At 38.6% G+C, this 24,557-nt stretch overlaps 1 protein-coding gene across 15 annotated transcripts in view; it reads right to left on the reverse strand.

The window, feature by feature from the left end:
• Window positions 1–24,557, reverse strand: part of mest (mesoderm specific transcript) — a 366,224-nt gene that overhangs the window by 262,804 nt on the left and 78,863 nt on the right. The window lies entirely within an intron of this gene.

The raw sequence follows: 24,557 nt of genomic DNA on the forward strand, positions 1-24,557 counted from the left end.
TTCATATCACGTACCTTTTATAAGATATAACCTATTTTTATAATTTCCTGTCATATTTTAACTTTACTTCAAGCATACAAAACCATGATGTGCAACATGTCATTGAAAATTTGTTTTCTACATTCGCATTTGGACTTCTTCCCTGCTGATCTTGGTGTCGTCAGTGACAAACATGGTGAAAGGTTTCACCAGGACAATGCGACCATGGTTGACTATTGTTGGACACTGACATGAGAAACATCAGATGCTGAGTACTAACGAAAATCAGTGGTAAAACATTTTTAGGTCAGTTCAACTAATGCAACGTGTCAGCATTATTATGTGATTAAACATGCTAAATTCAATAAAAAGTAATTTAATGTTTCTCCAACTTCCTACATGATAAATCGGAAATTATCTTTGTGTTCAGATAGAAGTTGTCTGTCATAATCCCCAATTTTCTTTCATTAAGCAAATCTTTTGGAAAAAAAATGTGTTGTCCTGTGTTACGATTGTGCACTTTGAGAACTCCTTCCATGAGTGAAAATTAATTCAAATTTATATGTGACTCCCAAAATCCCACTAACTTGACAGACACAAAGATCACAAATTGTGTTGATTACATGCACGAAGTCATGTATAGTAATGTTACATCATAGACGAGCAGCAATAGATCACTTTCAAGGTACTATGTACCTGTACTCCTGGACTCCTACTCTACAACACTATTCAGATCGCTACCCATTCAATGTGTAGATCATACCCACGTTACACCTCCCAAAATGCAACATCTCACATTTCTCAGTATTAAATTCCATCAACTATTCCTCTGCCCTCCTCCCCAACCAATCAGATCCTGCTGCAATTTTAGCAACCTTCTTAATTATCTATAATTACAGTCATGTTCGAGTCATCTGCAAATTTGCTAATCATGCCATGTACATTTTCAACTTAATCATCAGTGGGTCCAGCACCAAACCCTGTGGAACAGGCCTCCAGTCTGAAAAACAACCTTCCAAAATCACCCTTTGCTTTCTCACATGAAGACATTTTTCTATCCATTCTGTTTTCTTACCTTGGATCCTATGTGTTCTAACCTTCCAGAGCAGTCTACCATGCAGAATATTATTGAATGCATTTGTTGTAATTAATTTTGTATCCATTGAAACAATACTATTTAAGGGGCCATCTGCATTAATCAGCAGTCCACTATGTTGGATACTGAAGCCTCACTGATTTATATGCTGCATATGCTTAAGGCTGGGAATTCCTCACATCTTCACTGACTTTTCTGCACTTAAAAATGACATCCAAAAGGCATTTGTCAATTATTCACACTTCTTTTGCTGGATTGCAGGAAAAGGCCACACATGGTGGGGTCATTGCAAAAAAAAAATAAAATAAAAATCACAAGAATATAAAAAAATCAATGTCCTTACCTTCAGCATCACCTTTTTTGTACTAATGCCAATTCCATGGATTCATATAATCCTCATTCATTCCTAATACACTCCCTTTTGAATATACAGTGACTAAACCCACTGGGAGAGAGATTTCCAAAGATGTAGGTTACCGCTATGTGATTTTTTTTTTAATCTCAGTCTGAAATGAAAAGCAACCCACTCTTCTGTAGTCAAAATACTTCAAATAATTCTCAGTAGATCATAAATCAATGAACTTTTGGAGTGGTCCAGTTAGTAGATAAATGATGGCAGTTAGAAAGATAAAATAAAACTCAATAATATCCTGCGACTACAAGATGCATTTCTAGTGGGACACAAACTCATATTTGGTACATCAAAGCTCCATGAAATGGCTGTCAAGGAGCAGATCAAGTAGAACTTGGAGCATGTGGTACTCTTTCTTGTTATTTAAAAGGATAGTTAACATTAGGTATATTGATTGGGGAGATTAACAATTGATGGCCCAAACACCTTCCAAGGTTCAAAGTGAGGTGCAACTAACAGGCTGTTTTCTTTTTCTAAGTCTGAGCTGCCAAGCTACACTTTCAATATACAGTATGCTACAGAGATAATACTATTGGCAGGATTCCTTTCCTTGATTTGTAGACATCTCAAGGAAGAATACAGGTATTAGAGCAGAAAGGAAAGATTTGTAGAAAACCTATACATAAATAATCTTCAGAGACACCAGATCTTACCTGGACCTGTCTGAAGAGGAAATTGTTCACAAGCTCAGTTTTTCTAAGGTTGTCATCAGAGATTTTGTTGGATAAGTTTTGGCCAAATTTTTCTGCTTGGATAGTTCTTTCCATGCAACTCAGATTAACTCTTAACTTTTTGCATGATTTCAGCTGGCACAAATATTTCTCAAATTGTTGATCATAAGCCAAACATGGCAGTCATATGGTTGATAAAGTTAAGTTTCTGGTCATTGGTCACCTCCAGAATGTTGGTTGCATCCTTTTCCAAACCTTGGAAAATGCCCAGTCTGCAAATAGATGAGCCACATCTCATCCACACCACAGTCATCTCAAGGGTAGCATGTACTGGAAGTCAGAATCTGTGCGAAGAATATGTCAAGGAGGGCTCCTCTCTGTGGTAGTAAAGTCAGGCGATATTTGTTTATAAGTTCTGGTGATGAGGCATTCTACCAAATAGTTTTGACAGTTTACCCTAAATTCAACAGATTTGCTGCTTCTATAATACTGAGATTACATTTAGAGTTTCTTCATTAATTTACTTGATCAAAGTGTAGCCTTCATAATATGAAGCCTGCAGATGCTAATTAGTCAAAGCATCTGACAATTACAATGGTCACTCATTTCAAAAGAATAGAAAGCAGAAAATTATATTCAACATACTGAAACCTTAGCAGAGACATTTTGTGTTTATAATATTTAAAGATTAATTTATGTCAACTTTCTTGCAGTGAATTACCTCAAAAATATCTGTTCTTTCACAATAGCAATTTGTATTTTTGTTGGGGTTAGGACATTTCTGCTCTCCCTTTGCCATCTATCACCCTTGGCCTCTTTTGTGTTGTTCTCTGTCTGCTAATACATGTAATAGTCTGTCTTTCAGTTTATTTTGCTTTCATACTTGCAGAAGAAACTCTTTGCTTGGTCTTATCCCATTTGTAAGTGTAGCTAAAATGAAGCATTGTGATGACGTGATCTGATGGGCTACCAGCTCCATGGTAGGAGTATAATTATGTCTCATACAAACACTATTTCATTTTAGAAGTGATTTGATTCGCTGAGTATTTATGAAGTTCTCTTTTGTGTCAAATTTTCAGCAACCAGAAATGCCATTAGCTGCACACCTGTCACCAGCAAAAGATCACTCAGTGCACTAATGTAGCTGCAATTGGAAATACCCAGTCTATTTTAACAATCACCGAAAAACCATCATTAACACCAGTCTCAAAATAATAATCAATGTAATGTGATATAATTTTCATTTTTTTTTAATTGCTTTGTTAACTGGCAATGCTGGTGTATGCCTTAGATTTTTGAAGCATTTCTGTAGTGGAGTATGAAAAGTGCAGGCTTCTATTCCCTACAATTTAGAAAATAAGAAGTGACCCTATCAAGATTGACAAGATTCTTAGAAAACTCAGCCTGTTAGTTACAAGGAAAGACATTTTCACTGTTGGAATCTAGAACTAAGGATCACAGCCTCAAAAAAACAGGTAAGAAAATTTAGAATAGAAATGTAGAGAATTTTCTTCATTCAGATGGCATTGAACATTTGAACTTCTCTGCCCCAAAAAGCATGAGACTAGTTATTGTCTGTATTTAAAGCTAAAGCTTATGTGCAGATATCTATGTATTAATCAAGGGTTATAGAGATAAGCCAGGCAAATGTCTTGAGATGCAAGATCTGCTTAAATGTATTGAATGGTACAGAAAACATGAGTGTTCAAATGGTGTTTTCTCCTTCCTGTTTCTTGTTTTTAGATATCCCTCTTCTTTCTGCTTTTCCTGTCATTTTCTATTCTTGCATAATTTAATTCCATGGGCTTCAACTTCAGCAAATAATCTCTTCAGAAAGATTTTATCAAGTAGACAACATCCATATTTTAACACAATTTCAAGAATATCAATCAGTTTTTCCATCCATAATCTAACGCCTTCTGAATAATGAAGAACATTCCAGATTTTCAGATACAGGTACTCTATTTTTAATTGCATTCAGTTGTTTTCCCCACAAAGGTGTTACCTGAAATGGTGTACAATTCCATGTTTTCTCTTACCTTGTTGCCCTGCTTATGTTAATTCCGCTAAGCCCTTAACCCTGATTAAATATTATTCTACTTAGAACATCCTGCACACTATCATCTTTCTCTATTTTATATAAATGCTCATTGGTGAGTATTTCTTTAATTTACAATAATCAGCACTTTAAATTTTCAATGGGTCACCTTGATCAAAATTAATCTCTTTTTCATAAGTCTCGTGTTGATTTTGATATTCTTTGAACATTTCTTATCATACTGGAAAAGGGGTGGGTGGGGGTGAAAATGGACTCTGAATGAAATGTAATATATTATTATTGAGAAGATTGTACCTTTTTAATATATTTTATTTATAGATGCCATACAATCAATTACATACATTTCATTCACAATTAATCATACATGGCTTTTACAAGATGAAAAGAAAAAAAGAGAAAAAAAAGGAAAAGAAAAAGTTCCCCCAAACCACTAAATCCCCCCCCCCACAAAACCCAGAGAAAAAGAAAAAGAAATTCCCCCTTAATGGCGCTTAAGGATATAGCATCACCCCCCTCCCCATACAGGATGTGGCTCATTGCCACAACAAGCCTATGAACAGCGGACGATGGACTCCGACACCCTTCGCTTCGTAGGTATTACATCAAAACAAAATTACCAATTTACTAGTCCATTACCTCATTCTAAATAGTTCCTTCTTATTAACTCAGCCTATTAAAAGGCAGAGTTCCCACAATATCTAATGCCTATTATAATCTATAAAAATTTAATTTATCATCTGATAGTACAACTTCCAACGTCGCTGGGAAACGCAACATAAACTTGTATCCCTTGCCCTCTTATCCTTATTTCATAATTCTTGCTAAATAATTTTCAAATTCTCCGTAAATTGACAAAACCATGAAGAAAACTTCCTTCATCAATGAAATCAATCATCTCACTCAAATTCAATAATTTGTTCTTTAAGAATCCATTTTCCTTGACCCGACACCATCTTGTCCAGTCAAACAGCTGATCCAACTTGTTGCTGCTCCAGCAACTCAACTCTCTAACGGGCCCTGCTCATCACCCCAGATCTGAAATTCTCTGAATCAGAGGCCTCTCTTCATATTTAAGAACAACCCCTTCATCTGCTCCAGCAACAAGATTCTTTTCTTCAAAGGGTAAATGGACGACTTTTGTATTCTTCCTTCATTTTTAGTCTCTGTTAACTTCATCTAGATGATCATTGACACCCTTCACCTCCAGGTGTTACATCAATACAAAGCTTCTAATTTACTAGTCCATTGCCTCATTTCAAATAATTTCCTCTCATTTACTCAGCCGATTGGGATAGCACAGGATACTATCACCAATGTATATATTTACACAGTGATTGGCTGAGAGCCGTAGCCACGCCTCCTGGCAGATCATAAACGGCTGCTCCTAACCAGACCCAGGTCAGTCTGGACTGGTCAACCTCAATGTACTACGCTCCAGTCTTTTGTTAATAAAAGCCTTGGTTTGAGTCAACAAGTCTGAGTCATTCAACGCTCTACACCAATTAAAAGGCAAAATTTCCACAAAATCTGATGCTTGTCTGCAATCCATAAAAAATGTATTTTTGCCATCCAGTAGAATAATCTTCATTATCGCTGGATAACGTAACGTAAAGTTGTATTCCTTTTCCCAAAGACTTCTCTCAACTTCATTAAACTGTCTCCGCTTGGCCAACAGCTACGTAGTAATATCCTGATAAAGGAAAACCTTTGAATCATGGTATTCATGGACTTTTCTTTATTCTTTTTCCACTGCTAAAGTTAAAATCTTTTCATTATCTCAATATTTTGAATACTTAATTACTATAGAGTGGGGTTTATCATCTGATTGCGGCCAGGGTCTGAGGCCTCTGTGTGCTTTTTCAATTTCAATTGGGCCTTCAAATTTATTTACCCCCAGAACCTTCAGTATCCATCCTTGGAGAAACTGAATCATGTCATGTTTTTCTTCTTCTCCCTCCAAACCAACAATCTTAATATCGTTCCTCCTACTAAAATTTTTCATCTTATCAATTTTTTCCAAATTATCTTCCTCTCAACAGTTTCTTCCTTAACTTCAGTCTCCAAATTTTTAAGCTTCTCCTTTATATTTCCAATCTCACATCAAAATTTTCATAACTTCCTGATTTTCTTCTCTTTTCGGTTCTTGTACTTGCATCATATTTGTTAATAACTGGTTGTATTTTTCTTTTATATTTTTATTCTCTATTAAAAGGTTTATTTGTACTTGCATTAAGTCCGTTTGCATCTGCATTGTGCTTACCGTATTTTGTAATTCAAAATCGATATTGCTTTTATCTTTTTGTATAGCCTTGGATTTATATTTAACTCGTTTAACATATTTATACACTGAAGTAACTTCATTGCAATCACTCATCTCACTCGAGTTCGATGATCTGTCCTTGCTTAAGGAATTTGTTTCCCTTGGCCCGGCGCCATCTTCCCCTGCTTACAGGCTGGAACAACTTGCTCCTGTTCCCAGCAACTTAACTCTCTGATGGGCCCTGATCATCACTCCAGAGTTTTCTCTGCACCAAAGGCCTCTCTTCACATCCAAGAACAGCACCTTCATCTGCTCCAGCAACAACACTTCTTTTCTTCAAAGGCATTTTAAAAGGCAAATGGGCTCTTCTTATATTCTTCCTTCATATCTTAACCTTTGTTTACTTCATTTAAACAATCATTTTCTTGTATTTTCCCAGGAGTGTTAGGATCCCATGTCCTAAGTGTCACATGACTTCCTCAGAAGATTGTACTGTTGTTTTGGATTTGTGAAAGCAAAAATAAAATATTAAAAAATACTTATACTCCCATTCATTAAAACAATCTATTTGTTTCCTTTCAGTTGGTCATTTAAGTTTTTCTCCAATAGCCAGAATTTTTACTTTGTTCGTACTTCTATTTTTTGTTAACAGTTTTCTTGGAAAACTATTTTCAGAATAGAATCTGGAGCTTACTACCCGTTTGTGAAGTCTGCATTTTCCCTTCCAGATCTTCTGTCCATTTGAGGCATGGAGTTTCTTGGGCCTGCATTCCAGCATCCAATGGGATGTGACAAGCCATGATGTGTATGGATGACAATTCTGTGATTAATATTTACACATGAGACCTCCAGATGGCGCTGGCCACTTATCCAGAAAGAGATCTGTATAACATGCATCACATGAACTTCATAGGAATTTTTCTGAGCAACTCTGAATGAGCTTCATATACTTCCACTCTAACTTAAATACTTGCCATCTGTGGCAGCTGTTTCTCCTTTCCAACATCCTTAAATATTCACCCATTTCACCAACCTCATTGTTACCTTTCCCCCACCAGTCCCTCAAGCAATTTACTGTAATTCTGAAACCTTTCTTCTCCAGACAGCCAATCTCAATCTCTGTACAAATTTTTCCCCTCCATAATCACCATCTGACTCACCTCATTCCAACCATCTCCCCATGCTTTACCACATTTCCCCCCACTTTGCAATGGCAGACTAAGTGAATCTTATCTACTGCACATTTTAATCTTGTAGCATAGGTCTGTAAATAAACTATTCTGTGCTCATTTCCATTTTAAATACCTCAAAGATGCTTCTAAAATGTTTTCTTTCTTCCCTGACCATGGTTGCCCTTTTACCATGGCAGCAAAGCCAATAACTCCATTCTCCTCAAGGCAGCCGAGTATAGCCAGACATGATGAGTGAAATAAACATTTATCTTTGTTGTAGGTGAGGTTAAGGCTCTTGACTGACTGGAGGAATTTCTGAAGGTTGGTGTCATGGTCTTTAAGATCGTGGCTGCAGATCGCAACATTGATGAGGTCGAGGAATGTGGCCTCTGGAAGATAGAGACTCCAATGGTGACCCCAAAGGAAACCCTGAGAAAGTGGTAGAGGCAGCTATTTGCCTCAAACGCGGTGTACTGGCGGTCCTCCGGGTAGATAGGGAGCAGGTGGTATGCCGGCTTTGTCAATGGTGGAAAATATCGATATTGGACGATTTTGTTTACCATGTCAGCTATGCGGGGGGAGGGGGCATGCATCCAGTTGCATAAATCTATTAATGGTCTGACTGTAGTCAATAACCATTTGGTGTTCTTCCCCACTCTTAACCACCACTACCTGATCTCTCCAGAGGCTGGTACAGGGTTTGATGATCCCCTCAGTCAGGAGCCATCTTACCTCTGATTTGATAAAGCCCCTGTCCCCAGTGCTGTATCGCCTGGTCTTGGTGGCGACAGGCTTACAGTCAGGGGTGAAGTTGGCAAACAGAGGTGGGAGGAAATCTGGAGTGTGGAGAACCCACAGATCTCAAGAAAAATCATGCAACTGCCACAGCCACAATCGATGTGACCAACCCTTAAAAAAGATGCACACAGATAATACAAGCAGCATTATTCCAACTACTCAATAATGGTGGGGAGTTCAGTCAAGGCTGCTCAAATAATGAGAGAAGGGTAGGAGAGTATTCCACAGGACAAGCTATTGGAGAACATTTACTACAGGTGGCATATCCTGCTTTATGTTAGGAAACCACAAAATTTACTCCAGAAATTGACAGGCACTTCTGGCAGCAGTTTCCCATGGAAGTACCAGAAAGGAGTAATAGTATTGAGTGCGGTCTGGGAATGCCTGCATCCATATGAAGCCTGCGATGATACCACATTCCAAAGCCTATACTGCCTACTCCAATGAACTGAAGGAAAAGTAGATAAAGTTTCTTTCCTGAAGTTCATAGTTTGGATGATCTCAATAATGACACAATGAACAAAATCTGTAGGATATGGCCTGGAATGATCTTGGGGCTCAGAAGGTGAGGGTGTCCGTAATTGAGGGAGAAATCAAAGCACACATGAGACAGTATACAAGGTCACAGATATTAATGAAGACAATCTCTGTGAAGAGCAGATTGCATTTCACAGTTCCTCAGGGGATGGGCTATTCTATACCTCCTATAACAGAATTCACATGATATCTGCCTGAAGTCCACCCAGCAAGATGTCCAGCATGTCAAAAAGTGGTGATAGGGATGCGGAGGGAGGTGAGGCCCTTGATAAAATAATTGTTTCATAAGAGATAGTGATTGAAAGTGGACAAATCCCCTGGCCCTGATGGGATGCATCCCAGGGTACTGAAGGAAATGGCAGGAGTTATAGTCTATGCATTGGTAGTCATTTACCAAAATTCTCTGGATTCTGGGCAGTTCCCGGCAGGTTGGAAGATAACAAACATCACGCCACTTTTTAAGGGATGTAGGCAGAAGATGGGCAACTATCAACCAGTTAGCTTAATGTCTGTAGTTGAGAAAATGCTTGAAGCTGCCATTAAGGATGAAATAGCAAGGCATTGAGAACGAAGGGGTTTCTTCAGGGAGACACAGCATGAATTCAGAAAGGGCAGGTCTTGTTTGACAAACTTACTGAAGTTCTTTGAGGAGTGGTTGATAGAGGGGAATAGATGGATGTGTATTTGGATTTCTAGAAGGTGTTTGATAAGGTGCAGCACAAGACTTAACAATAAGATACAGATGATTGGAGTCAGGGACATGGATTGTGGATTGAAGATTGGTTAACTGACAGAAGGCAGAGAGTCGGGATAAATGGATGTTTTTCTGATTGGCAGACAATAATAAGTGAGGTGCCACAGGGGTCAGTTCTGGGCCTGCAGCTGTTCACCATTTACATTGATAATTTTGAAGAGGGAGCCAATGCAGATGATACTAAATTGAGTGGTCAAGCAAACTGTACAGAGGATGTGCAGAGGCTGCAGAAGGATACATATAGTTAAGTTAGGTGATTGAGCAAAGGTCTGGCAGATGGAGTACAACGTTAGTAAATGTGAGGTCATCCACTTTGGTATGAAAAATAGAAGAGCAGATTATTACTTAAATGGTGAAAAATTACAGCATGCTGTAGTGCATAAGGACTTGGGAGGGCTTGTGCATGAATTGCAAAAAGTTGGCTTGCGGGTACAAGTTATTAAGAAGGCAAATGGAATGTTGGCCTTCATTGCTAGAAGATTTGAAATCAAGAGCAGTGAGGTCATGCTGCAATTATACAAGGTATTGGTGAGGCCGCACCTGGAGTACTGAGTGCAGTTCTGGTCTCCCTATTTGAGGAAGGATATACTGGCCTTGGAAGCAGTCCAGAGGAGGTTCACTAGGTGGATCCCGGAGATGAGAGGTTGACCTACGAGGAGAGACTAAATTACCTGGGATTATACTCACTCGAATTCAGAAGAATGAGAGGAAATCTTCTCAAAACATAAAAAATTATGAAAGGGATAGATAAGATAGAGGTAGGAAAATTGGTAGGTGAGACCAGAACTAGGGAACACAGCCTCAAGATTCAAGGGAGTAGATTTAAGATGGAAATTAGGAAAAAAAAATTTCAGAGAATCGTGAATCTAAGGCTACTTCATTATGATGTAAAAATCATTTAAGGCTACTTCATTAAACATATTTAAACTTTAGTTAGATAGATTTTTACATAAAAAAGAAATTAAGGGATATGGGGAAAAAGCAGGTGGGTGGAGTTGAGTCAATGATCAGATCAGCCATGATCTTATTGAATGGCAGAGCAGGCTCAACAGGCCAGATGGCCTTCTCCTACTTATGTTTATGTAAGTCTTGGCATATACCATTTGAAAGTAAGTTTGGTTGCAGAAAAACTGTTGATGATGCAAAGAATGCTTAGTCTTAGATATGAGCAATGTGTGGAGTAGGTTGAGAGGTTGTAAAGTGCTGTGAAACAGCCTGTAATAGATATATAGTTTATGTTCATATTTTTAATATCATTGTTTCAGGGGAAACAAGATTATCAAATGTTAGTTGTTCTGAGATTAAAAAAGAAATACTGTTTTTCATTATAGTGTAGTTGAAGTATGAGGGTTGACATCATCAAGAGAAGATTTATGATGGAATTGTAGCAGCAAGCTGTCCCCAGAGCGCAGAGGTGAACTGGGCGCCCCGATCACTGGTGAGGTGGTTCAGGACGCCAAACCAGGCAACCTAACCATTCAAAATCTCTCGGGAGCAGGAGTCCGTGGAGGCATCGGGATCACCTCAGGCCAACGAGTGGTGCGGTCTACCACTTTGAAAAGGTAACGGTTACCTCGGGAAATGGGCAAGGGTCCAACGATGTCCACATGTATGTGGCTGAACCATTCTCGGACGTGTTCGAAATCTTGTACAGGCACTCTGGTGTGCCTGTGTACCTTGGAAAGCTGGCAATAGGTGCAGGTTCTGGCCCAATCCGCAATCTGCTTCCGAAGCCCGTGCCAGACGAACATTCTGCCACCATACAGACCATGGACCTGATGGAAGGGTGGGAAAGGACATGGATATGGTGGAAGATTTGCCTGCACCATTGCTGGGGAACCACTGGTCACAGGGCACTCATGGAGACATCGCACAGGACGGTGCCCTCACCGTGAGGATTTGGTGATAACCGCGCATCAGGTCGACCTTGGAGAATACCCATGCGCCATGCAGGTTGGCCATAAAGTCCTGGATGTGAGAGATCGGGTAACGGTCAGGTACTGTTGCACCGTTAAGCCATCGATAATCTCCGCAGGGGTGCCAGCCACCGGAGGCTTTCGGGACCAGGTGGAGTGGTGAGGCCCAAGGACTGTTGGAGCGTCGAATGATCCTCAGCTCCTGCAGATGTGAGAACTCTTCCTTCACTAGCTGAAGCTTATCCATGCACCGGTGGGCCTTGGGTGGGGTTGTAATGAAACATCCCGTGGCGCGGTGAGGCAGCGGAGAACTGCGGCTTGAGGAGTGACAGGAACTCGTCCAGGATACGCTGAAACTCGTCCTTGGGTGTGCTGACCGTAGCCATCTGCAGCTGCTCCGTGTGGGAGGTGTTGAGGCGAAAGGATTGGAAGGTATGGGCATCTACCATCGCTTACCTCAAATGTCAACCAGAAGTCCATGGGCGAGGAGGAAGTTGACACCCAGGATGGCGTTTGGATGGTTCAAAATGGTGAACCTCCACGAGAATTTCTGCTGGCCGATCTGGAAGTGGACGGTCTTGTCTCCATATGTTCTGATCTCCGTCGAATTGGCTGCACGGAAGGGAAGTCCTCGAGGCCGGTTCCAGGACTCGATGGCTGTGGCCGGGATGATGCTGATCTGGGGCCCGGTGTTGACGAGGAAGCGTCAGCCACTGACTGAATCCAGCAGGTAGAGAAGGCTGAGTTCTTGGCCAGTCACCACAGCCATCAACAGTGGCCGGCCTGCTCGTTTCCCTGGAACGAGCAGGGCTGATGACACTTCCGAGCCTTGGCTCACCAGCGCTGGTAGAAGAAGCAGAGGCTTGAAGTGGATGACTTGCTTCTGGCTATGCTCTTTGAGGCCCCTGCTGGGGCCAGGTGTTCCACCGCAGCACTAGAGGAAGGCTTGGAGTGGTCATGCCCGTGACTCGCAACCTGCTGGATTGCTGAGCCCTCTGGGAATCGTTCGAGCCATAGTTCCTGAGCCTTTTGAGTGACCTTCCTAGGGTCGACGAAGCTCTCCTGGGACAGTAACGGCCAGATATCTTCAGACAGATGGTCGAGGAAGATGCGCTCGAAGAGTGGGCAGTTGGTGTGATCGTCCATGAACGTGAGCATCTCGTCCATCAACTCGATTGGAATTCTGTCCCCCAAGGGATCAAGGCGCAGCATCCAAGTGGCACGCTGGCGCCTGGAGAGGCTGAGGGAGCCAGTGAGCACCCGCTTGATGGTCTCGTACTTATCTTCTGCAGGATGTGAAGGATCGGGTAATGGTCAGGTACTGAACGAAGTGCAGCACTCGTATGGTGGTGGCCTGGTCCAGGACGGCGACCACATGGTGGTGAAACTGAGCCTCTGCGTGGCTGAACCAGGTCTCAGGCTCCTGAACCCAGAAGTCAGGAAGCTTGATGGCTATAGCATTGATCGAAGGGTCGTTTATGTTGGGTTCAAAGATGTTTGAACCTGTCAGGGTCACCAATTGTAGCGGCGGCTACACTGCTAACTAAAGGATCGCACAACTAGATGGGTTGAGTTCAGTGAGCAAAAACTGATTTATTGCAGGCAGCCTGGCTGATCTTATACTCCCAGCCTGGACCTGGCTGAGAACTGCACTGGGAAGCCCCAACGTCACCAGGGCGTCATGTGGGTCCCCAAGTGCGGGCTTCTGAGCCTGGTGCCGAGGTCGAGAGGAAACCCCCGATGGCGCCATTTTGGCCGACTGCCCCACCGTGTGCATGACAAGCGGGGTCGGTTCACCTGCCTAATGGCATACCACCACAGAATAATGTTTCTACTACTAATGAAATTCTGGTGTTGAATATCCCGGAGCAAAGAGGCCTGGAAATGGGTGCAACTTTGCACTGATCTTTGTTACTACTCCTTAACACATTTTTTAAATCATTGTGATATCATTTTAATATTTAAACTATGTCTCTGATTGAAGCATTAAATCAAAGACCTCTCTGCAATCCTGAGTAATTATAACAGGTCCAATCCTATCACTCAAACATAGTCTTCCTGGTAACTGGTAACTGTGACTCAAACAAAACTATTATTGCCTTTCATTGTTGATTGCAGAACCTAATTATTTACAAATTGGCAATCACATATGCATATAAAAACTGTACAATCATTAATTGTAAAGCACATTTGGCCATCTTGAAATTGATACAATCTTTACTCAATGCACTCGATTTCTTTTTTGTTTCCTAAATGCAGGAATCCAATAGCTCCTTTTGTATTCACAATATATTCTATACTAGCATGGATTCTTATTCACAAATTTAATTATTGAAGAAAAATATCATTGTCAAAGCTCTTCTTACCCATAGTTAATTTTGCAAAACTGCTAGACTATTCATTCATTCTCATATCCAAAGTATTTAACACAAGACCATGCTCCCATTCCAAACTTTTATATGCCTACTTTTATAATCATCTTCACTACCTGCTTGCTATTAATGGGAAGTTTCTAAAAACATAATGAATTAAGATACCATATATGAGTTTAGATAAATGAATATATGGCACAGATAAAAATGCTGATAGCCCATTTTCCATTGAATCAATCAACAAACGTTTTTCATATTTTTAATGCCTAGCACAATATGCATACCATTCACTCCATAAGCTCTCAGATCAATTTAACAGAAATAAACATGAATTTTGCAGAACAGAACTTATTACAAATCCCAAACTGACTCATTCAAACTTTAATGTATGCAGTGCATACAGCAGAATGAGTCATAGAACAGTAAAAATATCAGAATGAAAAATAAACCTCTGTGGGAATTCATCACATTATTTTTATAGTTTTGATAATTTGCCAATTATAAAGTTGTAAAAATATTTTTTAATTCTTTCAAAAGACATGGATTTATTTGAAACTGGGTAATAATGAACAAAAAATTCCAATCTATGTTCAATCATTTGAATTTAATTTCCTTAGTTCCTTGTCATTGTCCCTCGAGGTTAATCTATTTGTATATTAATATGCAAATAGAACAACCAAAAGGAATGTCGAGGAATTTGTATACAAATAGATCAACCTTAAAGAACAATGTAAAGCAATTAAGAAAAGAAATTGTGTAGTGGGGATGGGTATTGTAATATTTATGAAATGTAGCAGAAACAAATCAATACCCTGCTTTAAATTACAGGAAACAGGAATACAAAGTAAGAATTATGATCAGTTTAATTTCATTCAACTTCTCTTTTGCAATATAAAATAACAAATCAATGACCTATTGTTGCGGGTTATAATACAACTGTTATGGATAAATATGTCTTTAAAAGAGATAGATTGTGGGTGTTTCGTATAAATCATTTCACAAATAGAGTAACACCACAAAAGACATCTTATTTAAAATGCAAGAGCTTTGCTGATTAGATGTTAAGGCTCTGGTTGATTTTACAGAGACAATGGAACTACTTTGGAAAGAACTTCAAAAGGAGGGGCAAATGGAACAGAGTACAGGCTCAAGAATTGATAAGATCTTTCAAAGATTGGAGCCTTGGGAGAGGTCATTTGTTTTTTTTCAAGAAAGGAGAGAGAGAGAGAGAGAGAGAGAGAGAGAGAGAGAGAGAGAGAGAGAGAGAGAGAGAGGTCAGTTCTACTGTAGCAGTTGAGGCTGCAAAATGCCAAGCTAGCATGCTTGTTAAAAGATCCCATTTTGATGACGGGTTGTGAGTTCTGAGTTCAGCCTGTTCAAATCCCTTGTAGTCCTTACAAGAGGAAATGGCTGGCTAGAGTGTTTCTCCTGAAATAAGGGAAACAAGAGGAACTCTGTGGTGACCTGGAAGAAGAGGTTATCATTTGGAAAACCCATAATGGGGCAAGTTTGTTCAGCAAGACACTCAAGTAACTGATTGGAGGAAATCAGATTGTGTGTGTCCAATGAGCAACAAATATCTCTCTCTGAAACTAACATGACACCAACAAGAACTTTCCTGAGCTGTAACATTTAATTTTAAGCACTAGAGCCTGGTAAAGGTTCATAAATGTTAAATACTATGCACAGTATAAGAATTGCCTGATACCGGTGAACTTGGAGAAGTGACAAGCGAATGAATGGACTGTGAAACAAAGAACTTTACTGAACATGTACACATTACATACACATGCACTTATAATTAGAAGGGGGTTGTTAAGTTAATAATAATAAGTTAAAGTTTGATCTTGTTATTATGTTTAAAGAAAATTAAAAGCAACTTTTGTTTAAGTAACCATTGGTGAATTTCTACTACTGCTGGGTTTTGGAGTTCTCTGGGCTCGCAACATTACAAATTCATTAACATCCATTGTGGTGCATAAATCCATTGTTAGACATCCTGCCATCTGACTCATTACTTAAAAATTCAGAACAATGGGTGCTATTAATCTGCAATTCTACATGTCCCTCCTTGCACAATGCCACCATGGGATACGTGAAAGGAAAACAGAAGGTGGTTTGAGCTGACCAGGTCTTTCTGTGGGGAGATGTCAGTGGAACGTTTCAGGGGTAGGAGTCATGGAAGTCAGGTCATCAAATCATGGTGTGAGAATGTGATTAGGATTTTGGAATGAATTTTAAAATATTTAGAATAGGTGACTGTAGCTTGGATCAAATGTTTGAAGGGTATGAAGGTGCCACAGAGAATTGGGAGGTGGGGTGCAGAATGATTATCACATCAGAGTGTCAGGGCCAGGTCATGAAGCTCGCAAGTAGAATGAGGATTTGATGGGAGCATCCATTATGGGCTTCGGCAGGGTGTGATTGAGATTTGTACTGAGGAACTATGTATTGATATGAAAAGCGTGGGGTGTGCAGCTGGTGGTTCTAAGACATGTTATTCTCTTTAGTCAAAGCTTGATTTCAGAGGTCATCAGAGTTTAGGACGAAGTGACATATAAACTTGTATGTCACTCAATGAGATAACTCTTGCAAGGTTAGAATTTTGTCATTTAAACTTTAGTAAGTTCCCAACTTGCATACAAGAAATGGCATACTTAGAAGTCTGACATAATGAGTAATAAATGACACATCATGCAATCAGTCTTGTTGTAATTATTCAACATTATGTTCCTATGTCATCTTAGATTTGTAGACTTCATAAATTTCAATGACGATTCCAGGCCTTTGGATTGTAAGGTAAAGGGCAAGAGAAGTCTATATTTCCATTATTTTACTTCAGTATAATATTTATAATTCTTTATAAGCACTTTTTATGTTTTACTTGTTTGTTTTTATATGTGTTAAAATATAAATAATTTAGTATATATCAGTAAATATCAAAACTCTACCCCTAGCCTTGCCTTTTGTCAAAGGCTAAATTTCAGAGGCATGCTACAGAATCTGAAGTCTGAAACTTTGTCATCTAACTCCAGGTTGTAAAGGGCCAGGTGTGGCTAGGATGGAGGGGAGGATGAGGCAAGTTCAACAAGATCCATTTCAATCCAACAGATTTTTTTTTTTATTTTAAATTTAGACATACACCACATTAACAGGCTCTTCTGGTCCACACAGCCCAACTTTTTTTTTATATTTTATTTTGATTTTCAAAGACTCATAGAAGTCCAAACAATCCAATTTCTTTCTAATCCTGTACAATTTTTTCAAAAATGAATTCCAGAAGTTCTGGGTCCTGAGAACTTTCCAAATGGCATTGAATTGGATAGGGCCAATAGAAAAAAAACCATTACCAGGACAACCCCCAATACTCTGTTTTGATTAGATGTCTACATTATCAGGACAGAGATAATATTGTGAGTGGCTGTTCAGAATGCCAGAAAATTTCAAGTCCCATTGGTATTAAAAAAGAATAGAGTGTTCTTTAATCCGGTTTAAGTATGTCAATAGTGCAAAGAAGGAGTTCAATCCTGCCAAATCAGTTTTATGGAAAAAAGGATACAAGTTCTCTTTTCGACATCCAGCTATACTTAAAGTGTTTTGAGGGGAAAAATCAGGCACGATACTTTGCAAATGAGATAAAGCATTGGAGTTCGCAAACTCTTGGGAATTGTACCACACTTGGGCATTCAACATTTCTGCAGATCAACCTGAAGAGATGCAAGTTGAAAGAAAAGTATCAACCCAGCAAGAAAATGTAGCTATTTATGAGGATCAAGTGATAGCTTTAAGAAGCTGTCTTAAAGAACCTATAAATGAACTGTTCTTTTTTAAAAAAGTGTTCTTACTATTGGGGTGGGCAAAGATTTTCATCTTCTTCTTCTGCAACCATGTGCTATCCTGTGTCCAGGCCCCCTTCCCTCCCTCCCCTACCCCTCCCTCCCCTACCCCTCCCTCCCCTTCCCCCTAAAACACAAACTCAAAAAAAATATAAAAACTGAAAAAACAAAAAGTACTGTTTTTTTTCTTTTCTTCTTTTTGGGTTTGTGTTTTGATGGGAAGGGGGTAAATTACACCACATGTATAATTTTTTTGAAAGTCTTTATTGAAAAAATGTATTCATTGTTGTGGCTTATATTTTTAAATATTCAAAAATAATTGTATATAATATAGTCTATTTTTCCCTACCCTTCTCCCCTCCCTCTAATACCCTAATACAACAAGGAAAACATTATATAAATTAAACAAATACTAAGAACAAAATATCGATAAAGTCACAAACCCTTAAGGGAACTTAGAAAAACCCAAATAAACCTAAAATAAAAAAAGATAAGGAACAAGAAAAATACAAGAGCACGACATCCACGCCACAAGCAACATCATTTCACTCCTGGCACAGATTGTTGCATTTCCTTTATTCCGAACATGAATAATTATATGAACAGTGTGTTGCAGATAGGGCTGCTACACCCTAACAAATGTGCCACATTTCCACCTTATGTTGTACATGATTTTCTACAGGGGAATACAACTCTGCATTTCCATATTGCTGATCTAATTTACCACATTATCATCCAGATCATTGATATAGATGGCAAACAAATAACAATGGTCCCAGTACCGATCCCTGAGGCACACCACTAATCACAGGCCTCCAGTCTGACAAGCAACCATCCCAGCCTTTCCTTCGTCAACTTTCCTGGTATCCTCCTTGAAAAACTCTATAGAATTGGTTAAACACAACCCACCAAACACAAGGCATGTTGAGTATCCCTAATCAGTTTCTGGCTATCCAAATATTGTACATCTGATCTTAGAACACCTTCCAATAATTTTCCTACTGCTGACATCAGGCTCACCAGCCTATAATTTCAGGGTTACTTTTGTAGCCTTTTTTTAAAATACTAGAAATAATATGAGCTACCCTTCAATCCTCCAGCACCACACCTGGAGCCAAGGACATTTTAAATATTTCTGCCAGAGCCCCTGCAATTTCTACACTAGCCTCCCTCAAGATCCGAGAGAATATCTTGTCAGGCCCTGGGAATTTATCCACCCTTATTTGTTTATGACAGCAAGCACTTTCTCCTCTATAATCCATACAGGTTCCATGATCTAACTGCTTGTTTTCCTTTCTTCTTACTTCCCACAACTCTGTGAATACTGATGAAAAAATAACATTTAAGATTTCCCCCATCTCTTTTGGCTCCATTCAAACCTGACCACTCTGATCTTCAAGGGGACTAAATTTGTCCCTTACTATCCTTTTGCTCTCAATATGCCTATAAAAACCCTTAGGATTTTCCTTCACATTGACTGCCAAAGCAACCTTGTGTCTTCTTTTAGCCTTCTTGATTTGTTTCTTGCATGCTTTCTTGTATATTTTATACTCGAGTACCTCATTTGCTCCATGTTACCTATATCTGCTATACACCTCTCTCTTCTTCCAAACTAGATCGCCAGTATCCCTCGAAAACCAAGGTTCCCTATGCCTGCTAACCTTGCCTTTAATCCTGAGAGGAACATACAAACTCTGAGTCTAAATTCAAGTTCATTATCATCTGACTAAATATATACAACCCAACAAAACAGTTTACAATAGTGACATTTACATAAAGGTGTAATGTAAATATTAAATAAATAAATAGATAAATAGAGTCATTCACACACCCTGCATATTTCTGCATATAAAACAAACTTCAGATATTTCAGGTCCACAATTTCAGCCTGATTTCATGGTTTTATCATATATTGGGTGTACAAGATGACCCCGCCCCCCCAAAAAAAATACATGTATTGACTGAGCTGGTGTCACATTGGACGTGGGTGTTATCATGGAGCCTTCAGCAAAACTAAGAAAGTATGAAGTAAGTTTTAAGTTAAAAATCATATACTGGTAGGTTAAAATGTTGTTTTAGGGTGGTCTGAATGGGTTATGAAACCAATTGAGTGGTATTTTGAGTAGAATTTTAAGGTAATGTTTTTTGTATCTGGCCTATAAGACGACCCCTGTTTTTGGCACATTTTTTTTGGTGCTTCAAGGGTTGTCTTTTACGCCAAAATATATGTATTATATAAAATAAGTGTGTGTATGTGTGTGTGTGTATATATTTACACACACACACACACACACACACACACACACACACACACAACTATCCACAACACTACCCACTTTTGTCATCCAAAAACTTACAATTTCACCCTTCCACTTCCTCATCCATGTAATTTATAAGCTAGAGAAAATGCAGAAAAGATTCACATGGATGTTGCTAGGCTAGGACTATAGAGCTCAAGTTAGATAGGTTGAAACTTTTTACCTAGAGTAAAGGATGGTGAGGAGTGACCTTATAGAGGTTGATAACGTCATGAGAAGTTTAGATAAAGTGGATTGTCATAGTCTTTTTCTTATGGTAGAGGAGAGAACAAGCTTAATGCAAGAAGGGAAAGATTTAAAGAGACAGAGAGACAAGTTTTTAACCACTCAAAGGATGGAGACTAAATGGAACAAACCATCTGACAAGGTGTTAGAGGTATGAACAATTACAATATTTAAAGGTCATTTGGATAGATTGATAGATAGAATAGGTTTTAGAGGGATATAGAGCATTTGCAGGAAAATGGAATACACAAACGTGCTGGAGACCTGCATGTGACTTGCTGTGTTTCTCCAGCATGTTTGTGTACTGCACTCGATCCCAGCATTTGCAGACTTTCTTGTTTAACTGCAGGCGAATGGAACATCTCAGGAAGACTCCTCGGTTGGCATGGATGAGTTGTGTAATGAAACATGTTTTTGTAACTCTACAACATTATCTTTAATTTCAAGATCAATGGTCACAGATTGGAAGAAGTGATGGGTGTTATGTATATACAGCTGCATGCCTATGATGTCATCATGCCTGTGTGATGATGTTGTCACTCCATTATATACTATACTGGAGAAGATTGAAGGTGACAATGAGATGGAGGGATCTGTCCATCACCTTAATGGAAAGGTTTAACTACATAAAGATGAAAGTGATGCCAGGACTCTAATACCTCTTCCAGTCTTTGCCAATTCCATTGCCACAATCCTTTTTTAAGGCACTGAATAATAGCATAAGGAAATTCATCTTGAAAAAATTGACATGGGACCACAGCTTGGGGGGTTCTAAGATTGCCTGATTTTAAGAAATATTATCTAACAGCTCAGTTGAAGTTCCTTGCATCCTTCTTTGAGGAAGGGGAACCACCCAGGTGGGTGCAAATAGGATTGCATGCAATGGGGGAAGAGGACAGTGAAGGACTTCATATACAAATGGGATGCCAAATTAATAGCAAAAACAAGATAATTCCATACTGAAACATCTGATTAAAATCTGGCACAAGACCAATGAATGTATTGGAAAGAAAGTGGAAATATTGCCAAAGGCGCCACTAACTCAATGAATTGATGCCCATGAACATGGGCAATAAAATCCTGGAGATTTGGCATCGGCAAGGGATCCGACATATTGAGGACTGCTACAAGGGGAAACAGTTTATATCCTTCGAGCAGCTAAAGGGTAAATACAATTTGTCTTATGGGTCCTTTCACCATTTCCTCCAATTAAGATCATTTCTAAGGGTTAGGTGGGGCCCTACAATGACCCCGCTTACACCTAGTGAGGTTGAAGGGTTGCTTCGACTGGGAAACGCACCCAAATCTATATCAAGAATGTACTCAGTACTCCAAGGTGAAAGCCCCAAGCAGGGGCTACACAGATCAAGAGAAAGATGGGAGTCAGACCTGGGCCTCCAAATTGACGAGAGATGTTGGTCGGACTGGTGTAAAGACAATATGACAACAGTTATTAATTCTAGATAGAGACTGGTTCAATACAACTTTCTGCACCAGCTCAACCTCACACCACAAAAGATTCATAAGGCAAAACCAGAGGGGCCAGGGATATGCTTCAGATGTGGAGTGAAGCAGGGAACATACGTTCATTTGTTCATGTTACGCAAAGGTAGCCCCATTTTGGCAGGATTTGGCCGACATGCTAACTAGAATAATGAGGGTAACCTTTCCACCAGATCCAACGTTGTACCTGCTATGGACATAAGCTACAAATTTTTTTTTCTAATTTTTTACTTAAAACTTCACCGTAAGCCACGTCAGTAACAATATAAACAGATATTCAGTATTAATTTGTACACAGTGACATTTTCATTTTTTCCTTTCCCCACCCTCCCTCCCTAACCTCATAACTTAAAGCTAAAAAAAACAAACATGACAAAAGAAAAAAAGAGATCATGTCATCCAATATTTTAAAATTGATTATTTTCTTAATTGTAACTTGAAACATCAAGAGATGGAGGTCTGAGATTGAGGGTTTTCTAATGCATTCAAATAAAATGCATTTGTCTCTTAGGTTGTAAAAAATTTTTTCTAATGGAATACACTTATTCACTTTGATGTATTTTTAAGGTTATTTCCGTTTCCCAAGTTATCATTATGCATCCTTTGGCTTCTGCAAGTGCAATCATAATAAATCATTTTTGAACTCTAATTTTAGACCCAATTCTTTATCTTTTATGTTGTTTAACAGGAAGATTTTTGGGTCTTTTGGTATCTTATTTTTTGTAATTCTAGTTAATATTAAGCTTAAATCCTCCTAAAAGATTTTCACTTTTGTGCATGTCCAAATTGCATGCATTATTGTACCAAATTCTTGTTTACAACAGAAGCATTTGTCTGATAGTGTTGGATTCCATTCTTTTAATTTTTGAGGTGTAGCATATCATCGATGGAGCCAATTGTATTGTATCATACAAAACCAAGTGTTTATTGTATTAGGCATGGTACCTGCACATAGTTCCTTCCATGTTTCATTCTTTATTCATATATTTAAATCTTTTTCCCAACATTGTTTGGGTTTATATATTACTTCATCATTTTCCTTGTTTTGCAATTTGCTACACATGTTTGTGATTTAAAAAATTTATTATCACAGTGTCTGTAATTAAATATTCAAAGCAACTACTCTCAGGTAATCTTAGACAAATTCCTGGTTTTTCTTTTATATATGCTCTCAACTGATAATACAAAAATATTGTAACATGTGATATTCCATATTTATCTTTTAACTATTCAAATGTCAATAAATTATTTCCACAAAAAGCAATCTTTTAATTCCTTTTCTTGCCCATTCCTTAAAGAATAGATTGTCCATTCTAAAAGGAATTAATGGGTTTTTGAGTTAATAACATTTTTGGTATTTGATAGTTTATCATCTTTCATTCCAGATGTATTCTCCTCCATATTTTTAGTATATAATGTAATATTGGTAGATTGTTATGTTGCACCAGTTTCTCATTCCATTTATCGAGTAAGTATTCAGGGACCTTTTCCTCTAATTTATATAACTATCTTGAGCCAAGCCGATTTTACTTCCGCCTGGTAAAAGTCTGACAAAAATCTTAATTGTGCTGCCTTGTAATGGTTTTTGAAATTTGGTAACTGCAATCCCCCTTATTTATATGTCCATGTTAGTTTTTCCAAAGCTACTCTTGCTTTTTTGCCCTTCCATTGAAACTTCCTTATTAATTTATTCAATTTTTAACAAATGATTGAAATTATTGTCTATTCTGATACCCAAGTAATGTATGGTCTGTGATTGCCATTCCGAAGTCGACCTTGTTAATTGGCATCACCTCACTTTTAACAATATTAACCTTGTATCCTGATATTACCCCATATTCTTTCAATTTTGTATACAACCTTTTTATTGATTTATCTGGGTTCATTAAGTACACTATAATATCATCCACAAATAAACTAATTTTAAATTATGCTTCTTTTATTTTTATTCCCTTCATTGTAGGGTCTTTTCATATCAGCTCTGCCAATGGTTCTATAGCCAAAGCAAACAGGGAAGGTGATAGTGGGCATCCCTGTCTTGTTGACCTATTCAATTTAAAGTGGTCTGAAATATATCCATTTGTTACCACTTTTACCACAGGACCACTATACAGTGCTCTGATCCAATCAATACATTTTTCCAGCAATTTGAATTTCTGTAGTACTTTAAAAAGATAACTCCATTCAACTCTATCAAAGGCATTTTCTGCATCAAGATCTACTGCCACGGTTGGTGTTTTGCTTGTTTTTACACACGTTATCTGCCATTCTGCTGGGATTAGGAACCATACATGGAACATAACAGAGAGGGCTTGCCTCAGACCTCCACCCCCTAAAATGATAAAACAAAATGACTTGATCCAGTGTGTAAAAGTAGATGACACATTTTTCTTGTTTATTTTTCATTGTGTGATGACATTGTTTAATGGTTTTATTGTATTGTACATGTTGAATATTTATTGGGGGGGGGGGGGGAAGGGAGAAAAATGCCACTGTGTATATTTAATGAGAAATGTTTGTATATATTTTGGTTGATATGGTTCACAGTGTAAAAAATTATAATAAAAGCATGGTGTCTGCAGACTTCCATTTTTTACAACAAATCTAATTTAGTTTTTTTGAAGAGATAACTAAGAAACGATGAAGACT

Source organism: Narcine bancroftii, chromosome 13, assembly GCF_036971445.1.
Source record: "Narcine bancroftii isolate sNarBan1 chromosome 13, sNarBan1.hap1, whole genome shotgun sequence".
Classification (NCBI taxonomy): Eukaryota; Metazoa; Chordata; class Chondrichthyes; order Torpediniformes; family Narcinidae; genus Narcine; species Narcine bancroftii.